At 38.2% G+C, this 24,519-nt stretch overlaps 1 protein-coding gene across 8 annotated transcripts in view; it reads left to right on the forward strand.

The window, feature by feature from the left end:
* The window catches only part of ENOX1 (ecto-NOX disulfide-thiol exchanger 1), a 619,238-nt gene that overhangs the window by 213,671 nt on the left and 381,048 nt on the right, over positions 1 to 24,519 (forward strand). Inside the window, exon 1 of one of the 8 annotated variants that reach the window (XM_037741178.1) lies at positions 3,420 to 3,461. The exons of the other annotated variants lie outside the window; for them this stretch is intronic. The gene's annotated coding sequence lies outside the window, so the exon portion shown is untranslated. Of the gene's footprint in view, positions 1 to 3,419; positions 3,462 to 24,519 lie in introns of those variants that run through there. 8 annotated transcript variants of the gene reach the window in all.

Here is a 24,519-nt window from a genome sequence, read left to right on the forward strand (position 1 = left end):
TAACAGAATAGGAAATTCTGTGCCTGTTATGAATTTAAGGGAGGAAGAAGATGAACTGCAAGTTCAATTCCTTCTCCCAAACTCAAAAATCAGATAAATTATTTCTTCCCAAGAATAAATAAATGAGAAGCTTCATTTATCTTCTGGTAGAGTTGATGTTCCCTCTCCTTTATAGAAACATGAGGAATGAGGGAATAGGCATTTATCAACAAAAGGGATTATGGAACCATTTGCCTAGGGACATCTTGCCTAAAATATGCAATATATAAAATGTTGCTGTGCGAACAGTAGAATCCTTCCTGCTTTGCCCATTTGCTAATTCCTTTTCACCATACCTTTCCATCCCTCTTCCCCTCCACTCCTGCCCAAAAGGCCACTGAAGTCTTCCTGCTTGAGCCATAGTTTCTGTAATGAATTTGGATGAAAGGCACTCATTCACTCAACTGACTGTGGTCTCTTCTATCCTGGGCTTTTGCCTCCACTGAAATTGCTCTCAATGATGTCTTGGTTTGCCCTGCACACCCCTTTGTTTGTACTGTAAAATTAATCTCATCTGTTTGTTTTTCATCCCACTAAACCATTATGATACACTAATATGATTGATACCCCTTATTTTTTATTTTAATGTCCTTGGCCTCTGAGGTCCTCTAGGTTCTTCCTTGTTGTTCTTCCTAGTCTTCATCTATCTACATATTCTTCATTGGCTCCTAAATTTGAGGCCAAATTTTTAGTGATCTACAGGGTTCTTGCCACTTTTTCTAATTTTTCATTAGGTTCTCTTTATCCATCTATGGCTTCTGCTACTATCTATATGTTGCTGACTCCCCGATGACCATCTTCAACTCCAACTCCCCTTTCCCAGATTGAAGCCCAGATTTTCCAACTCTCTGATTTCTTCTGTGGTACATCTAACTGGGACTTTGAAATGTGAATGCCTCCAAATGAAACAAATGGCATCTCATAATGCAATCTGCTCCTGTTTTTCATTCTCCTTTCTTGGATAATATTGTCACTATTCCTTTTTTCTACCAAGTGGAAAACTTCAAAGATATCCTGAGTTATATTCAATGTGTCCTAAACTGTGCTGAGTGCTAAGAAAACAGAAAATTAAGAAAAAGTTCCTGCTCTCAACCAGCGCACAGATATTAATTTAACCTAACAAAGCACATGATTCGTGTAACTATAGAAATATTTATGGGAATGGTGCAGAGCTAACCCAGAGAAGGGAATGATTAACTTTTTCCAGGGTGTGGTACAGGATGATTTATGAACTGGGTTTTCAAAACCAAGTCAGAGTTTGTCGAGCAGACAAAAAAGCAAAAACACCACGTTAAAAGATGTAAAACCCAACATCATGGTATAGTGAGGGAGCTTTAAAAAGCTCATTCTTGAGAATGGGAATTGGTTGTATGAGGCTAAGCAAAACAGCAGGGATGCAGATGGAGAAAGACAGTTATTTTTAAAAAAATCTCTAAGGAGCTTGCCCTTTATATTCTAAGAAAAAGATTTTAATAAAGGATGATGTATTGTCTCAATCTGCCTTTCCATGCAGTAAAGCCAGGGGACCCTCCCTCTTCTGAGAGTGTCACTGGGAGTCTCTTTTACCTTAACCTGTGGGCTACAATGAAGTCAAGGTTTCAAGAAGAGAACCCAGGTCTGTGAGCCATAGCAAAGAGTCTGAGATACTTATGCAAGAGGGCAGAATGCAGAGAATAACCAGCAAATTGATTAATGAAGGTGCCCTAGTTCTGTCTGTCTGTCTCTACTTACCTACCTACCTACCATTCATTCACCTCTCTGTCTAATTTATCTATCTATCTGTCTGCTCTAGGTGGCTTTTATACGCTTGTGTGGCATGCTTCCTAAGAGAGGCTAATGAGAATAAGGAACCAGGGGTAGAAAAAGCAACCATGATCCAAAGTAGAAAGATCATTTTTATATCAGTTTAGCTTGGAAAGAGGCAAGGAAGGGCTATTGAGTTATTTCAGATGAAAGGTAAGTGAGTGAATGGCTGCATTTATATCTAAGGGCATACAGCCATTGATTTTCTATTACCTTTGTTTTTAAAGCTTCTTTTCCAAAGAGACCTCAGCCATTTTTCATAAAACCAAAGTTTCAACAAACATGTTTTTGATTACCTGCACATGCTGCAAGTCCTGGGGGTTGGACACACCTACCCATAGCTAGCAGACATCATGAAATCATTAGGTTGTACTTTCTCACCATGCTCAGCCTCAGAATTCTGCTCAAATCAGACCCCTAAGGCAGCCACTAGTAATAGATAAAAATTGGTTTTTGAAATGAAATGTTCGCCTTCTTCTGTTTACTCTCATAGAATGAGTTTCAAATGTGGGGATGAAAATAATAATTATACTAATAGACCCAGATCAACAAATTAGTGTAGGAACTTGAATTTTGGCAGACCCAGAAAAAAAAACCTCCGGAGTTTTAGGACCCACTCTAGATAAAAGAATGGCTGAAGCTGGAATTGGTAACTGTGCTAGGGATGCCTCATTTTGGGTTATTTCTTATTTGCACTGCTCTCCCTCCTCTCAACTTGTGATCTGGCTTAACCCCTAGCAGCTCAAGTGGAGTGGGCCAGTTTATCAAAATGTTTCTTGGAGGAGGTAATCACTACCACACTAGTTTGGTTAAAGTATAATTTTCACAAACTTAATAACAGAAAAGCCAGAGGAGTCTCTGCCTTTCTTCCGAGGGCACCCTGACATGGCTGCTGAAGACAACTCTTCTTTGGCAAAAGCTGGAATTTTAAGTCAGATATTGTGTGTTCTCAGTGTGTGCCACTCTCTGTGGGCAATGTGCCTCGTGCCTGTTGGCTACTCAAGAGGTTTCATACGAAAGGAAGTGGAAAAAAGTTTTCTGGATTAGCCTTTTTAGGCAAAGCATTATCTGACACCTTTTATCAAAATATTGTTGCTGTAGTTATATATACTATCTTTTGTAACTCAAGTTTATAAATAATAGTGCCACTTGTCAAAGAATTGAAAAAAGTATTACTCTGTCACAAATAAAGATTTGTCACCTAGGGATTTTTGGCATTATGCTTTGAAAGTTTGCAGATCAGTATTTTTATAGTATAGAAGCATTTCTGTGTTTTTTAGAGATGCAAAGTAAACATCTATAAATGTCATAAAGCTTTAAAACCCAAACAAGCTGTAGTCTCATTAGGGAGCAGGCTGGCTAGAATTCACAAATCTAAATATCCTGCCATAAAATTTATTGTAAACAAGAATCCAGGAAAAGGCATGTATGCAATTCAATAAATATCAAGCTCTGGGTTTCTAGCTTGATAAATGCAGAGATATTTGAAGTTACATAATCATATCCTGACTCAGGTTATCAGGATTTACAAATCTACTTTCTAAATTCTGTTTCTCTTCCTTGCAGACTGTGGGAACGAAGTAGACATGTAGATTAGTCACTGATCCCTCATCTACAAGGTACTCATCTCGCTGTATCTCACTTCCTTTCCTCCAAATTATGAACATTTATGATTCTCTTTCTCCTACTTTTCATAAATATAAGATTAATTAATTATTAAGCCACATGTAGAAGGGATGAAATGAACTTTGAGAGTTAAGTTAATTACTCCAGGCAGTTATTATTATTATTATTTTTAAACAAAGTGCCTCTTGGGAAGCAGTTTATTTCCTGGATATGATTTGTCCCATTTTAAAGCATATTAAACACTGGAAATTATTGTAAGAGGGCTAGATAAAAGGAAGAGTGATAGAACTCTTTGGACTGAATATCACATTTTAAAAATAAGTAATACAAGTAAATTAGATAAAAAAACAAATACTAACATAGGGAAAAAGCACTTGGTACTGATTTGTATTAACATGTATATTTTGATAGCTCTTCAAAGTATAATGAATATGTCTTAATATTGACCTTCCTGTTAAGGATTTGGTTATGTGGTTTTTATCCCAAGCTTCCAGGCCACTAATTAAGCTATCAGGTTTTAGTTGTACATATTTTTTCCTCCATCTGTTATGATGAGTTTTTTAAAAAAAGACCTTAGAGAGACCAATCAAGAATTGGCATGGAAATACTTTGTTCAAATTATAAATAAACAAATTGATTTCTTGGATGGAATAACATTTTCTGTTGGCTGTCTCTTCCTCTGGGAGGGCTCATTGTTCTGCTCATTCTTATTTTGATGGTCTGGACCTGGTCACTGAAAAATAATAATTGACAGGGCTTTAGCTAAAAGAATTGCCATAATAAACTAACTCCAAAAATAATAATGGCATACCCTTACATTTTATGGTAGTTTTTAATTCACAAAGCATTTTCACATGCATGAACATTTAAACTTATTTAGACTATAATTCAGTAAATTATTAAACCTTTCAAAGATGTACACCTTCTCTTCTGAGAGTGGAGACAATATCCTATAATTATTTATCTCTCAGATGATACTAGATAACATTTAGTACAAATAACTAAAAGTTCTTAGCTTTTAGTCTTTGCTCAATTTTTTTCAGAAATAATTATTTACCAAATAACCAGTGTTCCTTCCGTATTGCTGCAGATAGAAGTATTTTTTAAAATAACATTCTAACAGAAGACAGATATGCTATTGCCACTGAAAAGAACAATTTGTGTATTCTAAACTCAGAAATAAAATAAATACATTTATTTGCCCTGGGTGTTCATTTTCCTTAGAAATACTAGTACAGTAGAATATATATGGTATAATAAGTATAAAATTTATTGATCTATGCATTGATGATTTACATTAAAATAACTATATCTGAAATATCAAAATACCTGTAATTTGTGGCCAAATTCATTGACTGTGAGATAATCATCCTTTTTAAGAAAGCAGTATGACCGCATAGAGAAATGTCTTATTATTGCAAGAATAATAAAAAAAAAAATCTAGTGTCAAATACAAACTGGCATATTAATTCATGCTAATAAATAACAAATGGGAAAAAAATGTAAACATTAACATCCCCAGAGAAACTTACTTATATTCAACATTTGTATATGAAAGCATAATTTTAGTAACAAAAACATTTAGTTGAATCTTGGCTCAGGAAAACATGCATTTCTTAAATTTCCTTTTCTTAATTATCATCAGTCACAAGTTATTTTGCTACTGCAATGCACATGGTGATTATGAGGATCAAGAATTTTAAAATGAGGCCAACAAATAGAAAAATCTTGTTAAAAACTGCCATAATCAGTGAGATTCATTTTCTATCCATCAGTGGATCTGTTTTATTTTTCAGAATGATCCTCAGGGATGTTTACTAGGATGGTATGGTGGGGTTTTTGCTTGCTTGTTTTCTAACATAAATCTTAAAAGATTAGTTCTGCACTAGCAACTGTCCTAGTTCTCCTGGTCTTGATTTACACGTAGGTCACCCTTGGATTTTCTGCTGTTCCTAACTGATTTTGTCCAAAGTGCTCATTTGGAAGCTCACAGACAAACTAAGGAAACAAAAGGCAAGAATCTTTCCCTCATCTAAATAAATTAACTAATCTTAACTGAAATTCTGCCAGATGGATCGAAATCCCCTACTTTCTAAAGAGCGTCTTTGTGGGTACTGTAGCTGTGACTACCCTGATTATCCTTCCCTCCCCTATGCCTTTCCCTTTCCTCACATCAGGCTCTTGATCCCAAGGCTTCCTCCGGGATCCGTGAGAGAGAGCCCCAAGCCATGGTAGCTTCTGAGGCTCTCAACACCATGCATTTTGTGCTCAGAGCTGAGGAGCTGCAGAAGGAAGGGAGAGATGTGTGTTTGACGTTCAAAGTTGGAATTCAGAATTACTTTTTGCTTAGGACCCTGGCACTTGGCCCCAGCCTCGCTGCCATTTCTTTTGTTCTACGAACACATCAAGCTCTTTCCAGCTATAACGTCTTTGTTCTTGCTGTTCCGTCTGCCAGGGACTTCCTGCCATTTATCTTCTGCCTCATTATTCAGCTATCAATTCAGGTGTCACTTCCTCAGAGAGGGCTTCCCCCCCATGACAGCATCCGCTTTTATTTGCTTCATTGCACTCTCCACTCTCTGACGTAATCTCAATCTTACTCATCTGTTTACTTTTATGCTACTCCCCTTCCCCACAATAAAATAGAAGCCTCACAAGAGTAGAGATCTTGTTTCTCTTTGTTCACCACTATTACTTCGTTTTTAGGAGAGTGATGGACTGGTGGTAGGCATTCATCAGATGCTTATTGAATGAAGAAATGAATGAATGAATGGCACTGATGATAGTATAATATCATTACTCTGCCTTTGCATTTGTAGTCAGGGGCTGCAGGGACCAGCCTGGAAAGTCCTCCATCCTGGACATCAGGATTTCTGCGGGAAAGGTGTTTCTTTTTAAAAATGTTTGCTCTAAAGGTTAACATTTGAAATACTACTCTGATAACAGCTGATTCAGTTTATTAATTCAGAGCAAAGAATAAGCAAACATTTTCATTTAAATAAACAGAGTTTGAGAAGTTGGCAATCTGGATTTTTAAAGTAATCCCTTCCTACTATCCAATCGCAGACTTTGACGGCACTCCCAGTAGTTTATTCGTTGTCCCTGAGGTGTTTGTGTAAGGCTCTTCTCCTCTTTTGGAATACACACAATACTTGATTTTGTTTATTTTAGGCCTCCCCCTCAAATCCTGTCTATTCCTATTCCTCATTGCATTTTTTTTTCTTTTCTATTTCTGTTATTATAAATTTTAAATTTTTAATTTTTGTGGGTACATAGCACATATATTTATGGGATACATGAGATTTTTTGATACAAGCATGCAATGCATAGTTATCACATCAGGGTAGATGGGGTATCCATCACCTAAGCATTTATCCTTTGTGTTACAAACAATCTAATTATACTTTTTTAGTTATTTTAAAATGTACAGTAAATTATTGTGTCACCCTGTGGTGCTATCAATACTAGATCTTATTCTTTCTAACTGTATTTTGTACCCCTTACCCATGCACATTCTCACTAACTACATCCCGCTACCCTTCCCAGCCTCTGGTAACCACCCTTCTGCTCTGACTCCACAAATTCAATTGTTTTGATTTTTAGATTCTCAAATAAGTGAGAACTTATTTTCTCATTAGAGAAAAGAACCAAAAAGGTCTCATTAGAACTCATTATGTTAAGTGAAATAAGCTAGGAACAGAAAGACCTCTAGCTCCATCATGTTGTTGAAAATGACAGAATCTCATTCTTTTTATAGCTGAATAATACTCCATTGTGTATATATACTCCATTTTCTTTAACCATTCATCTGTTGATGGACACTTACGTTGCTTCCACACCTGGCTGTTGTGAATAGTGCTGTAGTAAACATGAGAGTGTAGATAGCTCTTCAAAATACTGATTTCCAATGTCCTGGAGGGTTTCCACAAGGTTTTTTTGTAGCATTCTCACAGTTTGAGGTCTTAGAGTAAGTCTTTAATTCTTTTTTATTTGATTTTTGTATTTGACGAGAGTTGGGGTCTAGTTTTGTTCTTCTGCATTTACAATTTTTTCAGCATCATATATTGAACAGACTCTTTTTCCCCAATGTATGTTCTTGGTACTTTTGTCACAAATGAGTTCACTATAAATATATGGATTTATTTCTGGGTTCTCTATTCTGTTCCATTGGTCTGTGGGTCTGTTTTTATGCCAATGTCATGCTGTTTTGGTTACTATAGCTCTGTACTATAACTTGAAGTTAGTTAACGTGATTCTTCCAGTTTTGTTGTTTTTGCTCATGAGAGTTCTGCCTATTCTGGGTTTATTGTTGTTCCACATAAATTTTAGGATTTTTTTCTCTATTTCTGTAAAGAATGTAATTGGCAGTTCGAAAAGGTTTACATTGACCCTATAGAATGCTTTGGGTAGTATGGATATTTCAACAATATTGATTCTTCTAATCCATGAACAGGGAATATCTTTTCATTTTTGGCGACCTCTTCAATTTCTTTCATTAACATTTTATAGTTTTCATTGTAGAGATTTTTCACTTCTTGAATTCAGTTTGCTAGTATTCTGTTAAGAATTTTTGCATCAATATTCATCAAGGATATTGGTCTGTAGTTTTTTACTTTATTTTACTTTTTTAATGTGTGTTTGTCTGGTTTTGGTATCAGGGTAATACAGCTAGTGCTCGACTTACGACCACGATTGGTTTCGACAGACCGGTCGTAACACGATTTGGTTGTAAGTTGAGTAGGCTATATGTACAGTACTGTGAAATGATGTTATAAAAATCTTTAAGTCATATTTTGTCATAATTTTCTTTCATTATTGTTATATATCATAATTTTCTTTGTTCATTTTATGCCATTTGTATCATCTCTACACCATTTTGTTTCTTATTTTTACATTCGTCAGGTTTAAGTAAAACACTGCATTACCAGTACAACTGGTTTAATATTTGCAAAATATACAAAATTACAAAATACAGGTGCATACAAAAATACAAAATACAGGTGTAAAAAATACCATAGGAAACATTTTCCCAATTGCAAAACATATCAAAATACATGAACATGTATGAAACATTTTATTGGCCGCTGGTGCTTGGCTGCAGATCATTGATGTCATCATCTGAGGCAGGAGTTGGGGTTACCGGAGTTGGTTTTTTCATAAACATGGTGAGCTTTGTCTGAATTGTATGTTTCTTTTTTTCTTCATAAATTTCATGATACGGACAAAACACATAGTGCGCCATCCATTCAATCCTTGCAAATTGTTCAATGTTTGGGTCCATTGCTTCGAAAGGTATAAGAAGTTTATTGGGAGGGGTTTCATGAAAAATATCCAAGACACAAAACACAAATTGCTGTACTGAGTTTGGGATAACAGTTGAAATGGTGCACATGGAGATGGTAGTGCTGCCAGAAGCTAGTCCGCACTGTCGTACGCCCAGCTGGGCAAAGTTTGCACTGCCAGACGCAGAGCAGTCGTGGCTAGTTGGGTCATAAAGTCGAATGGTTGTAAGTTGCGTAGTTCGTAAGTCGATCAATACCTGTAGTGGCATTGTAGAGTAAGTTTGGAAGTATGCCCTCCTCCTTTTTTCTTTCCAGAAGAGTTTAAATAGAATTGGTATTCTTCTTTAAATGTTTGATAGAATTCAGCAGCGAAGCCCTCAGGTCCTGGGCTTTTCTTCACTGAGAGGCCTTTTATTATAGCTCCAATCTCATTACTTGTTGTCTTTTGAGGTTTTGGATTTTTCTTCATGGTTCAATAAATTGGTAGAACTCTATGTGTCTTTATCCATTTCTTTTAAGTTTTCCAATTTATTGGCATTCAGTGGCTTATAGTAGGTTCTAGTGGCCCTTTTGCCTCCCTTTTCATCTGATTTTATCTGGGTCCTTCCCTGCTTTTCTTAATTAATCTAGGTTAAGGTTTGTCAATTTTGTTTAACTTTTCAAAAAACAAACTTTTAATTTCGTCAGTCATTTGTATTGTCTTCATCTTAATTTCATTTATTTCTGCTCTGATCTCTATTATTTATTCTCTTCTAATTTTGTCTTAGGTTTGCTCTTGCTTTTCTAGTTAACTAAGATACATTGCTAGGTCGTTTCTTTGAAGTTTTTCTTCTTTTAAAATGTAGCTATAAACTTCCCCCTTCTAACTGCTTTCTCTGTAACCCATAGGTTTTGGAATGTTGTGTTTCTATTATCATATGTTTCAAGAAATTTTTCAATTTCCGTCTTAGCCTCTTCACTGGCCCACTGGTTATTCAGAAGCATATTGTTTACTTTCCATGTGTTTATATGCTTTCCAAAATTCCTCTTGTTGTTTGTTTCTAGTTTTGTTCCACTGTGGTCAGATAAAATACTTGATATGATTTCAATTATTTTAGAAATTTTCCAGACTTGTTTTGTGGCCTACCATATGGCCTGTTTCTGAGAATGATCCATGTGCTAAGGAGAAGAGTGTATATTTTGCAGCCATTGGACAAAATGTTGTGTAGTTATCTATGAGGCCCATTTAGTCTATAGTGTAGATTAAAGCTGATGTTTCTTTGTTGATTTCTGTCTGGATGATCTTTTTAAAAGTGCTGTAAGTGAGGTGTTGAAGTCTCCAGTGATTACTGTATTGTGGTCTCTCTCTTTAGCTCTAGTAACATTTGCTTTATGTATCTGTGTGTTCTAGTGTTATATTTAAAATTATTATATCCTCTTGCTGAATTGACCTATGGATCATAATTCTTTGTCTCTATTTATAGTTTTTGTCTTGAAATCTGTTTTGTCTGGTATCAGTATATCTACTCCTATTCTTTTTTTGGATTCTATTGGCATGGAGTATCTTTTCAGTCTATGTGTGTCTTTATTTTCAGTCTATGTGTGTCTTGATAGGTGGAATATGTTTCTTAATTAAGTTTCATTTTTTCTATTCAGCCACTCTGTACCTTTTGATTGAAGAGGTTAGCTCATTTACAGTCAGTGTTATTATTGATAAGTAAGGACTTACTCCTGCCATTTTGTTATTTGTTTTCTGCTTGTTTTGTGGTCTTCTCTTCCTTCTTTCCTGTCTTCCTTTTAATGAAGGTGATTTTCTCTGGTGGTATGTTTTGATTTCTTGCTTTTTAATTTTTATATATCTATTGCATGTTTTTTTATTTGAGGTTACCGTGTGGCTTCCAAATATCTTATAACCCATTTTAAATTGATGACAATGCTAATTGCATAAATAAATAAACAAAGAGAAGACTATTAAAAAGCTCTACACTTTAAACTTCATTCCCCAACTTTTTAACTTTTTATTGCTTCTATTTATGTCTTATTATACTGTCTATATCTTGAAAAGTTGTTGTAGCTCTTATTTTTCATTTTTTTCATCTTTCTACTCAAGATATGAGTACTTTACACACTCAATTATAGTCTTATAATATTCTGTGTTTTTCTAGGTGCGTACTATTAGCAGTTAGTTTTTTAAGTTCAGATGATTTGTTGCTCATTAATGTCCTTTTCTTTGAGATCGAAGAACTTCCTTTAGCATTGCTTGTAGGACAGGCCTGGTGTTGATGAAGTCTGTCAGCTTTTGTTTGGGAATGCCTTTATTTCACCTTTGTATTTGAAGGATATTTTTGCTGGATATACTAAATTAGCATAAAAGGTTTTTTTGTTTTGTTTTGTTTTTTTTGAGATGGAGTCTCACTCTGTTGTCCAGACTGGAGTGCAGTGGTGAAATCTTGGCTCACTGTAGCTTCCTCCTCCCAGGTTCAAGTGATTCTTCTGCCTCAGCCTCCCAATTAGCTGGAACTACAGGTGCACACCACCATGCCTGGCTAAATTTTTTTTTTGTATTTTTAGTAGAAACAGGGTTTCACCATATTGGCCAGGCTGGTCTTGAACTCCTGATCTCATTATCTGCCTGCCTCAGTCTCCCAAAGTGCTGGGATTACAAGTATGAGCCACTGCACCCAACCCATAAGAGGTTTTTTTGGAAGCACATTAAATATGCCATGTCACTCTCTTCTGGCTTGTAAGGTTTCCACTGAGAAGACTGAGGAGTCTGCTGTCACATGTATTGTAGTTCCATTTTATGCTGTTTCTTTTCTCTTGCTGCTTTTAGAATCCTTTCTTTATCCTTGACTTTTGGGAGTTTGATTATTAAATGTCTAGAGGTCACTTTATTTGAGTTAAATCTGCTTGGTGTTCTGAAACCTTCTTGTACTTGAATATTGATATCTTTCTCCAGGTTTGGGAAGTTCTGTCTTATTCCTTAAGATAAACTTTCTACCCCTATCTCTCACTCTACTTCTTCTTTAACTCTTAGATTTGGCTTTTTGAGACTATTTTCTAGATCTTATAGTTATGCTTCATGCCTTTTCATTCTTTTTTTCTTTTGTCTTACTTACTGTATTTTCAAATAGCCTGTCTGCAAGCTCACTAATCCTTTCTTCTGCTTGATCAACTCTGCTGTTAAGAGACTGATGCATTCTTCAGTATGTCAGTTGCATTTTCAACTCTAGAATTTCTACTTCTTTTTAATTATTTCAACCTCCTTTTTAAATTAATTAGATAGGATTCTGAATTCCTTTCTCTGTGTTATTTTGCATTTCATTGAGTTTCTTCAAAACAGTTATTTTGATTTTCTGTCTGAAAGGTCACATACCTCTTTCTCTCCAGGATTTGTCCCTGGTGCCTTAGTTTGTTTGATGAGGTCATCTTCTCCTAGATGGTTTTGGAGCATGTGGGTGTTTGTCAGTGTCTAGGCATTAAAAAGTTAGGCATTTATGGTACTCTTTCCAGTCAGGGCTTGTTTGTATGGGGAGGCTTTCCAGATATTCAAAAGGACTTGGGTGTTGTGATCTGAGTTTTTTTGTTTTTTGTTTGTTTGTTTGTTTGTGTGTTTGTTTGTTTTGGTCATTACAGCTATATCCGCATTAAATGAGGGCATCCCTAGTCCAGTAATTCTGTGACTCTTGTAGACTTGCAGAGGTACCACCTTGATGGTCTTGGATGAGATCTAGAAGATTGCTCTAGATTACCAGGTAGAGACTCTTTTCTTTTCTTACTTTGTCCCAGATAAACAGAGTTTCTCTCTCTGTGCCAAGCTGCCTGGAGCTGGGAGAGGGATGACATAAGCATCCCTGTGGCCACAATTATTGGGACTACATTGGGTCAGACCTGAAACTAGCATAGCACTGGGTCTTGCCCAAGGCCTGCAGTAACCACGGCCTGGCTACTGCCTATGTTTACTCAAGTCCCTAGGCCTCTACAATCAACAGGTGGTGAAGCCAGCCAGGCTTATGTTACTCCCTTTAGGGTAGTGAGTTTTCCATGGTTCCTAGGGGGGTCCAACAATGCCATTCGGGAGTTAAGGACTAGGTTTGGAAACCTTAGGAATCTACCTTGTGTTCTCTTCTGCTGCGGCTGAGCTTACACCAAAGCAACAAAACAAAGCCCTTCCTCCTCTTCCCTCCTCTTTCCACAGAGGAGTCTTTCCCCAAGGCCATCACCACCCCAGGCCCACAGTGAGTACTGCCTGGCTACCATCAGTGTTCATTCAAGGCCCATGGACTCTTCAGTCAGCCTGTGGTGAATGCTGCCAGGCCTGGGAACCTCCCTTCAGGGAAGTTGGCTCACTTGTGGCCCAAGGCAGTTCCAGCAATGCCATTCAGGAACCAGAGCCTGGACTCAGGGACCCCAAGAGACTGCTCGTTCCTCTGCCCCACTTTAACTGAACTGGTAACTAAGCTAAGTTTTGGTCCTTATGAAGGTACTTTTTAATGTGAATAGTTGTTCAATTTGGTGTTCTTATGAGGATGAGTGGTGGAGGCTTCTGTTTGGCCATGTTGCTCCCCATCTCCTCTCCTTGCTGCATCTCCCTCCATCCCTCTGCCTTCCCCTTCTCCTCCCCCTTCCCTCTTCCCTTCCCTTCCCTCCCCTCCCTTCCCCTCCTTCCCCTCCCCCTTCCCTCCCTTCCCCTTACGTTTCCCTTCCCTCCCTTTCCCTTCCCTTTTTTTTGACAGGGTCTCACTCTGTTGTCCAGGATGGAATGCAGTGGTATTATCATGGCTCACTGCAGCCTCAACCTCCTGGGTTCAAGTGATCCTTTTACCTCAGTGTCCCAAGTACCTGGGACTATAGGCATACACCATCCTGCCTGGCTAATTTTTGTATTTTTGTAGAGACAGGATTTCTCCATGTTGCCCCAGCTGGTCTTGAACTCCTGGGCTCACATGCCTTAGCTTCCCACCTCTGCCTCCCAAAGTGTTAGAATTACTGGTGTGAGCCACTGTGCCTGGCCCTTACTGCATTTCTTAACTGTTCCTTTGGGCCTCCCTTTTCTGTGGTCACATAGTAACCACAGAACAAATAAAAGAGAACAGAAAGTTTAATTACTTTTTTTAAAATGACTTCTAGATACAAGGAGGAAGCACTTTGGGGTTAGGATCCCAACTGAGATTAAGAAAGGAGGCTGCCAGATGAGTGGGAACACTTTATAGAGGGCCACTGAGATGATCTGAAACTCAGCGGATTTTCACTAATTTGATCATTGTAAAGCCTATTGGATTTCATCACACTCTAACTTTTCTATTGCTATATATATAATTACTCTATTGATATGCCACATTTACTTAAAATGTGCCAAGTGTATGCCAGGCACTACTTTCTGTAATAATTCCATTCACCCTATAGCAGTCCGTGATGTAGCTGCTCATCTTATTCTGATGGCACTGTTCCTATATGCATCATGTACATTAGGAATCAGAGGCCCTGAGAGGTTAACTGGCTCTGAGTATACAGTTACCAAGCAGGAGGGTCAGGATTTGTACTTTGCAGCTCAGCTCCAGGGTATGCTCTGCCTCCCTATCTGTACAAGTACAGGGAACTCTTTGTCAGCTGTGCTTTTGCCTTGGCATTTTTTGCATACCAGTGGTGAGTCTAGTCAGTCCCTACACAGAGTACTCTAGTTAGTGGTAATGATAAGAGGTAGGTGCAAAACCGTAAAATATAAAACCTAGGGTAATCACTGTGAAGCAGGAATATTGAGAATTTACTGAATTATTTTATCAATCAAAGAATAATTTGCTAGGTCTGCCTTTTGGTTATGCGTTGTTCTCTCTCTACTCCTTCCAGAATTATTGATAGGGAAGCAGAGGAACAAATAAAAGAGGACAGAAAGTTTGATTACTTTTTAAAAATGACTTCTAGATACAAGGAGGAAGCACTTTGGGGTTAGGATCCCAACTGAGATTAAGAAAGGAGGCTGCCAGATGAGTGGGAACACTTTATAGAGGGCCACTGGGATGATCTGAAACTCAGCGGATTTTCACTAATTAATCCTGGTGACCTTGTTACCTAAGATAACACCTGAAAAAAGCACATGATGGCTGGCACCATACAATCTGTGCTTTACAGTTACCAATATATTCTTTAATATGTCTTATTTTCTAGAAGACTGTCTCGTCATTCCAAAACAGAACCAAAGCCAACAGAAAAATGAAAAATTACGAATTGTATTTGTAGTACATATGACAGATGATGGGCTAATTTCTCTGTGAAACAAGGGACTCAATTAGTAAAAAGTAACAACTTAATATAAGAAAACAGGTAGAGAATATGAATGGGCTATTCAAAGAAAAATATAATGGCCAAACAAAGATGGCCTCATTAATGATGGCAAAAATTAAAATAAGAAAGTATTTTTCAATTGTCAACTGGACACAATTTAAACAGTTGATACTATATAGTGGTGGCGAGAAGTTGTTACTCTGTTGGAAGGAGTGTAGCTTGGAAAAGTAATTTTTGGAGACGTTTTAGTTCTATCTATACAAGATTGGAAGCTATAACTGTAAGAAGGCATATTGCATACTTTTTAATTGTTAAAACTCAAAAGTAACCTAAAAGCATACCAATAGGAATATAGGTATTATAGCATACCTGTTCAATAGTACATAATACAGCCATTAAAAAGAACAAACCAATCTATGTCAATGATACAGAACAATGTTGCATGAATATTATATATGGTATGGGCACTTTGGAATAAAATAGCAAATGTTTCCATATTTTAGGCCAGTACCAGCAAATACACACATGTGTAAACATGCAGGTATATGTGCTCATATATGTGTGGGCTACACATGAAACTTATGGTTATTATCTCTAGCAAGTGGGACTGTGGTTGGAGGGAAGCCAACATTTCTTGCTTAGTTTATTGAACTACTTGAAAGTTTTAGTTTAATTGTACCTTACTTCAAAAAAAAAAAAAAGCCCTAGTTATAGCATATTAAACCATTTTACTAAAGGAGTTTGTGTTTTAGTCTTTTTAAAAAGTTACTTAGCCCCTCAAAATAGATATTTTTCCTGAAAGTCCACGCTCTTGGCATGTCAAGTTTGGAGAGCTATAACTTGGGATAATTTATGCATACATCAATAACAATAAAATAAACTTATTTAAATAAGTATTTCTTTTCAGAAGTCATCTAATCTGCCTGAGAGACAGTAAGGCCTAAATCTGCAGTTTGGGAATTGGGATCCATGGACTTTAAGTCCCTCTGATTCCCATATTGTTTTCCTTGTCATACAGAAAGTAAGGTTGTGCATGGAATGCTGAATTCCAGTGCAGCTTATAAAGTGACAAAGGACAAAAACAGTTCTAATTAAAGAAGATGGCTTAGCACTGAAAAGAGAAAGGTGTAAAAACACCAAATAAGTGTGCATGTGTTTGGAGGAGCCATTTTTTGTGAAGCATTTTGTGAATATATCCCTTGCATATTTGAGGAGTCGGCAGGCCATAGGGCTGTCTAACTCTAAATGCTGTTCCCCTGCTTCCTTGTACAGGCACAGCTGAATTCTAGTCAGACTTGCCAGCAGGCCAGATGTGTATGAGTTTGCCAGATTCAGCTGATTGAATACTGCCATGAACTGAGAAAGTCTCTATAAGGTATTTTTACTCTGTTTGTGTCACCCTTTTTGTTACAGAAGCTGAGTGGTTAGCAGAGAAGAGAGAAAAGAAATTGGGAGGCTGAGGAAAACAAAATTGTTCTCATATTGCTTTGTCCTCGTTAAGAGGACAGAGTGTGACAGAGGATATAAGTAGAGGATTCAGTGGCAGAAAAGACATACTCTCGTCAGAAACGTATCTCAGTTCCAAATATTATATTGCGAGCCTGTAAAAGGAAGTTTGCTACTTTATAAAACAAATCCAGTCACTTTCTTATAGAACTCTACGTCTTTTTAGTCTCTGTATCTTTCACTGATTTCACATCTATAATTCACCATAAGGATTCATTTTTCCCTTTACATGGAAGAGTGAAAAAAAGAAGAAAACAAATGAATTGTCCAGTCTGTTTAATGCTGAAAGGTAGAAATGTCTCCTTGTCACCCAGGCAAAAATAAATGAAAGCCTGCCAGAGCAACTAAGGGAAATAGTGACTAATTCATAGGGATCAGGGTTAGAAATGCTAGACTTTCCCTGAAGCCAACAAAAACCATTCCCATCCTAGAAACATTCTGGCTCCTTCAGAGTGTTCTGCTGGAATCTTAGTCCAGCCTGATAGCCCATCCAGTCATGCTTTGCCTTAAGGAAGTGAACAACCAGCTAATTGTTTTCAAATTAACTGCTGCTTGAATAAGGACACCCAGAGGAATAGTTCAGACTGGAGACTGCAAAATTCTTCCAGCCAGTGAAGCCCCATCATCAACACAACAGCTGATGGCCTTTCTGCTGAAAAACTGACTGTAATCAGAAAGGTGCTTATTGGGGAGCAGAAGGGGCAGCTGCTGACTAGCAGCCAGTTGCCTAGTAAAGAGGTATCCTGTTCTCCCCAGTGGTACCAGAATCAGCAGACACTGCCTTCTTGACAGCTCAGCACCAGGCTGGTTCCCCAGCTCTCAGACTGACCACAGAAGCAGCCTTCCAAGTAGCATATATTCATAGTGCAGTGCTCATGGATGGGACCCCTCTAAGTCTTCTTGTGGTTTCACTCAGTGGGACACTGGGCTTAGATTTGCTTAAACTTCGTAAGACAGGAGATAGTGTGAGTGGTAATAGGTTGTACAGACCCTATCAGCTATGATCTCCTCACCAACAATCTTCCTATATCTTTTTTCTCATCATTATCGGGGTTTTTTTGTACTTATAACCACAAAATGAATTTTAAAAAATATTTAAAGCTTCTGTTAGAGACAAGATCTCACTGTGTCAGCCAGTCTGAAGAGCAGTGGCATGATCGTAGTTCACTGCAACCTTGAATGCCTGGGCTCAAAGGCTCCTCCTGCCTCAGCCTCCTGAGTAGCTGGAACTATGGGTATACACCACACAAAACGAATCTCCTCTTTTCAGCTAAACTTCTTATGCTGTTGGAATCTGGCTGGGTTGACTAAGGCATCTTAGGATATTACCCTTGTCAGTGAAGGGTGAGGTGGGAGTGGGGTGCTATTTCTAGCCCAGAATGAGGCTACTGAACCAGCAAGACACAAGATTCCCTTTAGAACAGGAAGATCAGTCAAAGCCATTCTGCTTCTCATTTCTGCCTTTCTTGCCTCTCCCAGGCAAGAGCTCCTCCCTTAGGCACTCATCCCTGTTTCTGTCAGGAAGTTTCTGCTAAAATAACCATCTTTTAGTGCCCCTTCCCTGAAATTGTGTCTTGTCCCTGCTGAAACCACTTTTCTATAAGAAACAGGCTTCCTGATAGCCTCAGACTGCTTTATAGAAACCCCTACCACCTTCTGGCCGTAAATGAAATCTGCTTCTTATAGACAGGATATTTCTTTCTATAAAATTTTGACTTCCCAAATGATCTTGGACTTAGACATGGTATCAGAATTCTCCTGACTCTCCATTTTTCTCCCATCTGAAGTAAAAACTTTCCTACCTTAAGATACGCAGTCCAGCCGCTGTCTTTTCTGGTTGTTGGGTAATACTTGTCTGTCCTGACCCACTGTTCTGCACTGTGAACACTCTCCTGCTTCACCCTGGACTGTGTACTTGCACTGACTTGTCCAGGCTTTTTCTACTGATTGAGATATGTGCCCTTTTCTTTTTCATATACTCAAATTCTGTATAGCTCAGGTCTTTTACTCTCTCCCCTAGTTCCTTCCCTGGCAACCCCTGCCAATAGAGATTTCTTTTTTTTCTTTTTTTTTTTTTGGAACGGAGTTTCGCTCTTGTTACCCAGGCTAGAGTGCAATGGCGCGATCTCGGCTCACCGCAACCTCCGCCTCCTGGGTTCAGGCAATTCTCCTGCCGCAGCCTCCTGAGTAGCTGGGACTACAGACACGCGCCACCATGCCCAGCTAATTTTTTGTATTTTTAGTAGAGACGGGGTTTCACCGTGTTGACCAGGATGGTCTCGATCTTTTGACCTCGTGATCCACCCGCCTCGGCCTCCCAAAGTGCTGGGATTACAGGCTTGAGCCACCGCGCCCGGCCCAGAGATTTCTTTATAAGAGCTTACTGTAGCCCTTCTTTGGCACCTAAGCATTTATGGCACTTGTGACAATCAACTTTTATATAATTTACATCTTCCAATGTTATCTAACTTTTTTTTCTTTGAGACGGAGTCGCACTCTGTTGCCCCGTCTGGAGTGCAGTGGCGCCTTCTCGGCTGACTGCAACCTGTGCCTCCCGGGTTTAAGCAATTCTCCGCCTCAACCTCCTGCATAGGTAGCTGGGATTACAGGTGTGTGCCAGCGCGTCCAGCTAATTTTTTGTGTTTTTTTAGTGGAGATGGCGTTTCACCATCTTGGCCAGGCTGGTCTCGAACTCCTGACCTTGTGATCTACCCACCTCGGCCCCCCAAAGTGCTGGGATTACAGGTGTGAGCCACCACACCCAGCTGTTATCTAACTTTTTAAGTATTGGGTGACTTATGTACTCACTTAGATTGTCAGACTCTTTTGAGAATAGAACCTTCTGAGAACTTCACGCCCAAGCGTGATTCTCAAGTGTCTAATGATATTTGTGAAATGAAAGAAATAATTAATCATGAATGAATGTTTCAAGATGTTGGGAATCCCTGCCTTCTTTTGTTGCTGATTTGCCAGCTATGACCTATCTATATAAACTTCCCAGTGTGACCTCTTAGTTCTCAGTTTCAACTTACTATGAGGTTTGAGAGATCTACAGTAAAGTAATTTGAACTTGTAAGAAAAAAACTGTTTTTAGTTAAACAGTATGACTACAAAGCAAAAGCTGTGGTGGAGTCAAAGTAGTGTCTATATTCACTATGATCTCTATAAGTGAGGAAATACAGTATCCTTAAAGAAAAGCCTAATGTTCTATAATATTAATCTCTGCAAATATTTCTTTTGTCTTTTCCTACATATTAGAACAGAGAAATAATTACTTGTAGAGCTAAAAAAAAAAAAAAAAACTGGAAAAGTTAGCCTAGTAACTTCTTTTAATTGCTTGCTTGTTTTCCTGGAAGCATCAAAGAGACTGGGAGCTATTAAAGATTTAGAAAAAAATACAATTATTTACGCCCCATGTTGCAGTGAGAGCTCACCATGGGATGCTTTTTGCTATACATTGAACATTCATTGGTATCAAAGTTCTTTTCATTTTAGAAAGCCATCCCAAAGGAGAGCAATTTAAGTAAGGGGAGATTTGAGAAGATTGAGAACTGTTAAATGTGGGAGGAGGTAAGTTATAATGGCCAAACCTTCCTCTACTTTGATTTTTCTGCTCTGTGCTATCTCTAAAAAGCGGTATGTCATCCCTAGCTGCAGTGGAGCAGATTCATACATAGTTACCACTTGTGAATTACGAATGTGCAGCCCAGAGAGTAGCAGTATTCTTTGTCTTTCTGCTTTTCTCCCTGCACTAATGATTCAAAACTCTTAACACATCCAGGATTTGGAGACCGGTTTTGTAGCTTGTCATTTCCATTGTACACAAATTGGGTCTTTGTAATTTAAATGGAATTTATTTTCCAATTTGGAAGCTTCCATGTAGGTAGACTGAGGTTTTCTCCGTCCTCTGTCGGAGCTTTGATGTAATGATTTATTAAGATACTAGGAAAGCTATTGATCCTGCTAATAGCTTCTGCCTTGCCACATAATGTTTTACATTTTACTCAGCTGAAAGACCATATTCCCCTTTTCCTCATCTGATTGACCATAAATGCTTTGGCCTTTCCTCAGCAATTATCTCACTTACAAAGCAGTGGGTAAAAGTCAAGTATTTATAGACTAATTAGTGAAGTCAACATGTCTAAATAGAGTACTTCACATAATACCAAGAAGTATTGTACAGTACTGTGAAACTAGCAAAGTTGGCTACAAGGCAAAAAAGCAAGGGTTGAGAACACAGATGGTTGAGGACACATGTAATGATGGCAGTTGTCTTTGTGTGATTATTAAGACACAGCTAAGATGATGTTTTAATGATAGCACTTTTCCTCTGTAGTTTCTCTCCTTAATCCTAACATCTTTTTACTCATGAAAGCTTTGGGATATTAAAAGGTTCGGAATTTGTTTCCAATTTATTTTTTATAGTTTACTATCTTGAGATACCAATAGACAGGAAAATGTCATTTGACACTTGAGCTCTTAGAAAGACAAGATAAAAATGCATGAATCACCTTGGCATTTTTCTAGCTATTTTGTATGTTTAGAATGTCTTAAAAGTATTCTTGTCCAAGATATAATTAGCTCAGTTTTGAAAATAAGAAAACAGTGCTGGTGTAACAGTGTATTGGGCTAAGGGTCAGAAAACCTGGTTGGGGCCAGGCACTGTGGCTCACACTTGTAACCCCAGCACTTTGGGAGGCTGAGGCAGGCGGATTGCTTGAGCCCAGGGGTTTGAGACCAGACTCCTGGGCAACATGGCAAACTCCATCTCTACAAAAAATACGAAAATTAGCTAGGTATGGTGGTGTGTACCTGTGGTCCTAGCTACTTGGAAGGCTGAGGTGGGAGGATCGCTTGTGCCCAGGAGGTCAAGGCTGCAGTAAGCCAAGATGGTGCCACTGCACTCTGGCCTGAGTGACAGAGTGAGACCCTGTGTCAAAAACAAAAACAAAAAACCAGGTTAGAGTCCTAGCTTTGAAACCAGTTACCATTACTATGTGTTCTTGTATTGGCTACACAAGTCCTCAGGGTACCACTTTTCTCATTTGGGAGCTAGAGATACAAAAAAATTATAAAAGTGAAAGGAGATAATGAATGCCTAAGTACTTTGTAAATTGTATAGCACTATACAGATCTAACCAGTTTTTAAATCATTTGAATTTATATAAAGGGCAGCAAAGGATTCCTCTCAAAGTAAATGTAGGCAGAAATAGGATTTTAGCCTGGACTGCTGTTGAGTCTGTAATGTGGCTTCCTATTTTTGTCATAGTCATTCCTTCTGATTCAGTGTGTATGTGGATTCTCATGTATACCTGCCTTTTGCATCCCATTTGATTTTGGAGGGATGGAAAAATCTCCTTGGAATCTCCAAAGATTATGGAATTTCTTTGGAAGCAACAAAGAATGTCTCCTTATCTAGAATCCATCTGTAATTATTTGTATTTTCCCCAAGTAGCCGTTAGCACACTTAGAAAGATACTTTGTGATTTCTCAGCCAGTCATGGTGGCTCATGCCTGTAATCCCAGCACTTTGGGAGGCTGAGGTGGGCGGATCACTTGAGCTCAGGTGTTTGAGACCAGCCTGACCAACATGGCGAAACCCTATCTCTACTGAAAGCACAAAAATTAGCTGGGCATGGTGACAGCACACCTATAATCCCAGCTCTTCTGGAGGCTGAAGCAGGAAAATCGCTTGAACACGGGAGGTGGAGGCTGCAGTGAGCCGAGATCATGCTGCTGCACTCTAGCCTGGGTAATAAAAGCTAAATTCCCTCTTAAAAAAAAAGAAGAAAGAAAGATACTTTATTTCTCAAAATACTCTACGACTAGAATGGAAAACAACAATAGTCAATTCTCTAACATACCTGCCTTAAGTAAACATCAGCGTGTGCCTGATTTATGTCATGCTTTTTGTTTGTTCATTATCCTGCACTTTCTTTAATCCCTCTACTTGTCATTACCTGTAGGAACTAACAATTTGCAAAACCAGAAACCAAGGCAAAACTGAATTGTACAAATGATATCACAAAGGGATGAGGCAGATATATTTAAGTGAGCCAGTTTTAAAGAAGCAGTGAATACTTTGACACCAGTAAAATATGAACTTTTTCTTTGGGCCTTTGTTCTCAGAGCAACCAAGTGTCAAGCCCAGTCAGTCTTATGGGATAGCATTTTTTCTTCTTGCTTGTTTTGAGAATTAAAACATTGGAATGGTGATGGTCCTACCTTCACTGTTAATTTTAGTTATTACTTATTTATCGACTACTCAATGCAAGATTTCCCAATTCAGCACATATGAATTGGTATTATGACTATAGCTACATAAACCTACATTTAATAGTAGTACTAGTATTTGTGTTCAATTTTGTTGCTGTATTTCATTTTTGTGTGCCATTCCCACCTCCTGGTGCCTCCTCACACCTGTCTTTAGGTACCGGTGTCTCTAGGTTGCCTTTGGCTGTTCAGATTTCCCAACCCCCATCTCCACCTCCAAAATTTCCCAATACAAAATATCCCAGGCGCCAAAATTACCTCTTTCTCCTCCTCAATATTATTACAAATGCCCATTTTTTATTATGACTAGTTCCGTTAGGAAGGAGTAACGTCCTTAAATTAGTTTGTAATAAGATATCTGTGACCAGTGAAGCTCCTCCCATAATTCTCCTAGGGGTGTGTTTTTACTTTAACAGAAAATGATATGCTATTCACTTGGAGAAGCAATCATTTGTTCATTAGCTCAACAAATAACTGATTGCCTAGTCTTACCTTTATGTATTAAGACAGGAAGAGGACTACAAGGTTAGGTAGTTCTTTTTGGGTAGTTCAGTCCTGGACCCAAGTTAATGACCCAGGCAAAACCATTCATGTCAGGCTTATCTTGGTTCTACTGTGTATATCCAGGAGTGTCTACCCTGTAGGCAGCAGCAATTTCAGAACAAATGAGAGGAGGACGAACAGTTGCAGAGATGAGAGGGAAAGCAAGCTGGGGCATGGAGATGCAGAGAAATAGAAAGGGAGGAGAATGTATAGCCAGAAGAGTGGAATTATTTAACCTGCAAGGTTTCTTCTGAACCTGAGATTCTGTGTAAATGGGAAAGAAAGAGGGAATAAGCTAAGGAATGAAAGGGGAATGAGGAGGGTTCTAGAAATATACTAAAAGGCTGCATTTTTTTTTTTTAGTTAAAAGCATCTAGGTTAATAAATATGTTATGAAGTACTGTTTACCTCCTACAGCAGAGGTGAGTCCTTTTCTATGGCTTCTAGGAATTTTAAAAAGCAATTGGTAGATGACCTCCCTGGCATGCCCCTTTCATGATGTCAGAGAATGGCTGTCACAATGAAATTGAGGTTGTCAATGAGTGTTTTATTTTTAAGCATTTTTTTTTCTTAAGTCAGGGTCCTCAAAGAGGGTTGGTAAGAGACCAGAAACCCTTGACAGGGCTAAAGGTCCCTGCTTCTTCCTGCAGAGCTTGGAGATGACTCAGACATCAGGATATCAGGTAGAGACCAGGTCAGGCCAGCAGGACATTAAAATACAGAGAAGCTAAGAAAAAAAACCCAGATCCTTATAAAACGAGTGTTTTCTAAACTAAAGAAGCAAATGGAGAGAAATTAAAGTCTGTGTGAAGATTATTTAAATACATTAAGCTTATTACAAACCCTTTAACTCAAAATAACCTCGTCTTGTCTGAGTTAGTGTGTGGGCACAGTTGTGCCGGGCTGTCCTCTCCTGTGCTGGCTGAGTGTGCTGTAGAAGAGGAGAGGCATAAGAAACAGCTAGAACAGCTTTGTGGGCAATTTTGCCATCATGATTGGGTGCAATTTACATTGATATTAAGATACCAAATGTTCTTTTACTTTTCAGTCATCGTATTATTAAATGTAGTAATCCATTGTTGCAGCTTATGAAACCTATGACTATCAAATTTGGCTAAATTATAATGTACCTTTTAAGGTAAATGCTTTTGGTGTACAAAAATGTTTTTTGTTTTTTTTTTTTTTT

The sequence above is a fragment of the Cebus imitator genome, unplaced genomic scaffold (genome assembly GCF_001604975.1).
Source record: "Cebus imitator isolate Cc_AM_T3 unplaced genomic scaffold, Cebus_imitator-1.0 Scaffold96, whole genome shotgun sequence".
Taxonomy (NCBI): Eukaryota; Metazoa; Chordata; class Mammalia; order Primates; family Cebidae; genus Cebus; species Cebus imitator.